The sequence below is a fragment of the Neoarius graeffei genome, chromosome 13 (genome assembly GCF_027579695.1).
Source record: "Neoarius graeffei isolate fNeoGra1 chromosome 13, fNeoGra1.pri, whole genome shotgun sequence".
Taxonomy (NCBI): domain Eukaryota; kingdom Metazoa; phylum Chordata; class Actinopteri; order Siluriformes; family Ariidae; genus Neoarius; species Neoarius graeffei.
The window spans coordinates 5899845-5905844 of NC_083581.1; positions in this window are offsets into that span (position 1 = coordinate 5899845).

A 6000-nucleotide genomic window follows, 5' to 3' on the forward strand; every position below is an offset into this window, starting at 1 on the left:
CAAAAAAGAGAGATGACAATTTGAGCGATGGCTGGATGACATATGCTTTAAGCCTTGACTGCGATTTCTGGAGGAGTGCTTCAGGGTTTTTCACTTTTCCTCTGGAAAAAAGGGAGGAATGACAGGGATGAGTGTATTAGGCAGGATAACAGCAGGATGAATTCGAGGCAGAGAAGTGGGAATTATGAAAGGCAAAAAAAGGAGGGAAAAACTCATGCATAATATAATGCTGGAACACTCATAGGGACCCAAAAGTCTCCAAAATAATTTTCAGATATACAGTGGTGCTTGAAAGTTTGTGAACCCTTTAGAATTTTCTATATTTCTGCATAAATATGACCAAAAACATCATCAGATTTTCACACAAGTCCTAAAAGTAGATAAAGAGAACCCAGTTAAACAAATGAGACAAAAATATTATACTTGGTCATTTATTTATTGAGGAAAATGATCCAATATTACATATCTGTGAGTGGCAAAAGTATGTGGACCTTTGCTTTCAGTATCTGGTGTGACCCCCTTGGGCAGCAATAACTGCAACTCAACGTTTGTGGTAACTGTTGATCAGTCCTGCACACCGGCTTGGAGGAATTTTAGCCCATTCCTCCGTACAGAACAGCTTCAACTCTGGGATGTTGGTGGGTTTCCTCACATGAACTGCTCGCTTCAGGTCCTTCCACAACATTTCCATTGGATTAAGGTCAGGACTTTGACTTGGCCATTCCAAAACATTAACTTTATTCTTCTTTAACCATTCTTTGGTAGAACGACTTGTGTGCTTAGGGTCGTTGTCTTGCTGCATGACCCACCTTCTCTTGAGATTCAGTTCATGGACAGATGTCCTGACATTTTCCTTTAGAATTCGCTGGTATAATTCAGAATTCATTGTTCCATCAATGATGGCAAGCTGTCCTGGCCCAGATGCAGCAAAACAGGCCCAAACCATGATACTACCACCACCATGTTTCACAGATGGGATAAGGTTCTTATGCTGGAATGCAGTGTTTTCCTTTCTCCAAACATAACGCTTCTCATTTAAACCAAAAAAGTTCTATTTTGGTCTCATCCATCCACAAAACATTTTTCCAATAGTCTTCTGGCTTGTCCACATGCTCTTTAGCAAACTGCAGACGATCAGCAATGTTCTTTTTGGACAGCAGTGGCTTCCTTCTTACAACCCTGCCATGCACACCATTATTGTTCAGTGTTCTCCTGATGGTGGACTCATGAACATTAACATTAGCCAATGTGAGAGAGGCCTTCAGTTGCTTAGAAGTTACCCTGGGGTCCTTTGTGATCTTGCCGACTATTATACGCCTTGCTCTTGGAGTGATCTTTGTTAGTTGACCAGTCCTGGGGAGGGTAACAATGGTCTTGAATTTCCTCCATCTGTACACAATCTGTCTGACTGTGGATCGGTGGAGTCCAAACTCTTTAGAGATGGTTTTGTAACCTTTTCCAGCCTGATGAGCATCAACAACGCTTTTTCTGAGGTCCTCAGAAATGTCCTTTGTTCGTGCCATGATACACTTCCACAAACATGTGTTGTGAAGATCACACTTTGATAGATCCCTGTTCTTTAAATAAAACAGGGTGCCCACTCACACCTGATTGTCATCCCATTGATTGAAAACACCTGACTCTAATTTCACCTTCAAATGAACTGCTAATCCTAGAGGTTCACATACTTTTGCCACTCACAGATATGTAATATTGGATCATTTTCCTCAATAAATAAATGACCAAGTATATTATTTTTTGTCTCATTTGTGAAACTGGGTTCTCTTTATCTACTTTTAGGACTTGTGTGAAAATCTGATGATGTTTTAGGTCATATTTATGCAGAAATATAGAAAATTCTAAAGGGTTCACAAACTTTCAAGCACCACTGGATCTGCATGATTTGATGCATTGTGCTGTTGTCAAGGTATTGGCTGATTAGGGAACTGCATCAAACAGCAGGTGGACTTCATTGTCGTCGTTCGTATGAACCAATCAGGAGTCACAGTGGGAGGTCGGGGCGAAAGAGCCAGTTGACAGTGGGGCCATCAAGAGTCTTTAGCCCCAGGATTCCACTGGGGGCACCAAAGACAGGACAGGGTTTGAGTAGGTGGCTCACAGTTTGGGGGGCACCACAGGAGTAGTTCTCAGAAGCTGCCACGCCAATGGTGTGGAGGAAGGCCTGAGTTTTCCCCCAACCCATGTGAAAACGATTCAGCCTGACCCAGGCAGGGCGTGGGAGGGAGTGCCCAGCAGGTTTAGTCGAGGGCTCAGGGATGTAATTGTGCTAGATGGAATTAGCACCCTCCCATTCCTTGTGCTACTGATCCATGACCCGATCGGGGGTGAGGGGGTGCTGTTCCCAAGCTCTGCAGCACATACAGCAAAGTGCTTGTGGTTGAGTATTAACTTTGCTGATGTTTGGCACCAGGCTGCCTGGGATATGGGATTTCTCCACGAGCTTGAGAACCAGGTGGTTCCTTCAGATGCTGGCAGGCAGGATGCCTGCAACAACAGGCAGCATAGCAGAGGGAGTGGGAGCCATACATATAGAAATAACTCTCAAGGCATTCAGAGATGTACCTCATGGGTGTTCCTAATAAAGTGGCCAGTGGGTTTAATGATAAAAGGATAAAAACGTATGACATGTTCTTTCATAAAACACTACAGGATGTGCTCTTATAGGAAAATAAATAATTTCAGGTGGGTAAAATCATGTGGATTCATCACACCATACTATTACTGATTATTTTCCTGTAACAGCACAACACTGAGTGTTCTATTCCTTGCAGATTTAGCTAATCTGGTACATTTTGATTAAGCTCAACATTGCATGCATTTAATTCCACCCCCAAACTTTAATGATTTCAGCCATTTTAAGCTCAGATACAAGCGTGTAATTGTATATAAAATCCAAGCATTTTATGGATCTCACTCAGTCAGAAAGTCAGAAACTGAATGTCTAAACTTGTAAAGTTTTTTTCCCAGAAGTTCACTCCGTCCCTCAGAAATGAAGCGTCTGATTGTCTTGATACAAAAGACATGTTCTCCAGCTCAGCAAGAAAAAGGGACGATAATAGTGGAGCTTTCGATAAGAAGCCCCTAAAAATAAAACACAATTTCACACAGAACACAGAATTCGCCATCCTTTTTCATCCATCTGCTCGTACTTTTGGGGGAAGGGATTTCAAAAGTGAACAGCAGCGTAGAAAGATGGAGAGAAGAAGGCATTATGTTCCTCATACTTGCCTCAAATGAATCGAGGAAGATGAGAACAAAATGAACAGTGAGTTTCTCTTGGTGAGAGGGACTTGCACCTTTCCATCTGAACCGCATCTCTTTATCGCTCGTACCATCTCTCTCCTCTCACCTTCTCTTCCATCATTCTTATTTTGGCTCAGCGCAGGGAGAATAATGAAGTGAGGAAGTGAGGGAAGCGGGAGATGAAGAGAAAGAGCACAGTCATTCATTCTCATGCTTTCATTTGGACAAAATATGGATAGTGTATATTATTTGGAAAACATGCATATAACGTATATACTATAAATATGTCGAAGAGCTGGAGCGGAAATCTCACCAGCTGCAGAAAAGCGGAGCCACTTGGGCGTCTCGGGTCTTTTTAAAGCTTTTTTAAAGCTTAGATGAGCAGACAGAAAGGCTGGGTAATGCCTGGCTTCATGGAGGGAAAGATTCTCTAATGGAGTGCACAAGCAGACAGAGAGAGAGAGAGAGAGAGAGAGAGAAACTGCTTGTGATTTTTTCCTTGTCCTCATGTAACATCACTAATGTAGCTGAAGGAAAATGAGTTTGCTTCTCTTCAGAGATTACAAGGAAGGATGATGTGTTATATTCTGTAGACATACTGAGATAGATAGATAGATAGATAGATAGATAGATAGATAGATAGATAGATAGATAGATAGATAGATAGATAGATAGATAGAGTTTCTCCTTCAGAAAAGCTTTTTAGTCCTCATATTTCTCAGACATGATTTGATTTTTTTCTTCATTAGAAAAAAAGCATGTACATTTATAGTTACAACCCAATTCCAAAAACGTTGGCACGCTGTGTAAGCTGTAAATAAAAACAGAATGCGATAATTTGAATATCATGGAAACCCTATATTGAAAATAGTACAAAGACAACATATCAAATGTTGAAACTGAGAAATTGTATTGTTTTTTTTTTTTTAAATATATGCTCATTTTGAAATTCATGTAAGCAACACGTTTCAAAAAAGTTGGGACAGGGGCGTGTTTACCACTGTGTTGCAACACCCCTACCTTTAACAACACTTTGGAACTGAGGAAACCAGTTGCTGTAGGTTTGAAAGACAAATGTTGTCCTATTCTTGCCTGATATACACTTTCAGTTGCTCAACAGTTCGGGGTCTTCTTGTTCATATTTTGCACTTCATATTACGCCAAATTATTTCAATGGGAAACAGGTCTGGACTGCAGGCAGGCCAGTTTAGCACCTGGACTCTTTTATTACAGAGCCATGCAGTTTTAATATGTGCAGAAAGTGGTTTGGTGTTGTCTTGCTGAAATAAACAAGGCCTTCCCTGAAAAAAGATTTTGTCTGGGTGGCAGCATATTGCTCTGAAACATGTATATATCATTCAGCATTAATGATGCCTTCCCAGATGTACAAGCTACCCATGTCATGTTCACTAATGCCCCCTCATACCATCACAGATGCTGGCTTTTGAACTGTGCACTGATAAGCCGGATGGTCCCTCTCCTCTTTAGCCTGGAGGACGTGGTGTCCATGATTTCTAAAAAGAATTTCTACTTTTGATTGATCAGACCTCGGGACAGTTTTCCACTTCGCCTCAGTCCATCATAAAAGAGCTCGGGCCCAGAGAAGGTGGTGCTGTTTCTGGATATTGTTTATATGTGGTTTTAATTTGCATTTGTGGATGCAGTAATGAAGTGTTTTCACAGACGATGGTTTTCTGAAGTGTTCCTGAGCCCATACAGTGATTTCCACTACAGACACGTGTCTGCTTTTAATGCAGTGTCTCCTGAGGGCCTGAAGATCACAGGCATCCAGTGTCAGTTTTCAGCCTTGTCCCTTGCATACAGAGATTTCGTCAGATTCTCTGAATCTTTTCATGATATTATGGCCCATAGATGATGTGACCCCTAAATTCTTTGTAGTTTTACATTGAGGAACATTATTCTTAAATTGTTACACTCTTTGCCCACGCAGTCTCTCACAGAGCGGTGAACCCCTCTCCATCTTTGCTTCTGAGAGACTTTGACATGTTGTCTTTGTACTATTTTCAATGAAATATAGAGTTTCCATGATTTGCAAATCTTCACATTCTATTTTTATTTATGGTTTACACAGCGTCCCAACTTTTTTGGAATTGGGGTTGTAGATTTCATGATGTGGAACATACATGAAAGGAATTATGCTCTTCGATGTCGTCATCGTCATTATGTTTTTCTCTGATCGTCACTGAGCTTTTGGTTAAAGATGGTGTGCACAAGGTAAAGCTGTTTTACTACAGAACATCCATCCATCCCTCCATCATCTGTTATCAACACATTATTGCTTTAAGGGTGAATCAGGAAGCAGATATTCACACTGTATGATCTGCTGTATAAACTCTCATGAACTATTTGGTACCTTGATCATTTAAACCAATGGGATGAGTAAAGACATTAAGCGTCTGATTCTGTTTTGGTGTTTCAGGTTTATTACAGCTATTATCTCCCTTGATGGCTTGTAAACATCATGATTAAATACATTTCTATAAAGCTGCAGTACTTAAATCATTCATAGTCAAGAGGAGAGACAGAGGCTTTAATCTGAAAATGCTTCATGATCTTTCATGACACTGATGATCGTCAGGAGGGGGAAAAAGATTTTTCCATTTTTTTATTAGACCTTTAAGCTCTATATTTCTCTTGTGCCAGTTTTACCATGTTAATTTTTTGGTCCTGTGGTTTGGATCGCATCCCTACACTGTCTATTTTAAAATAACACTG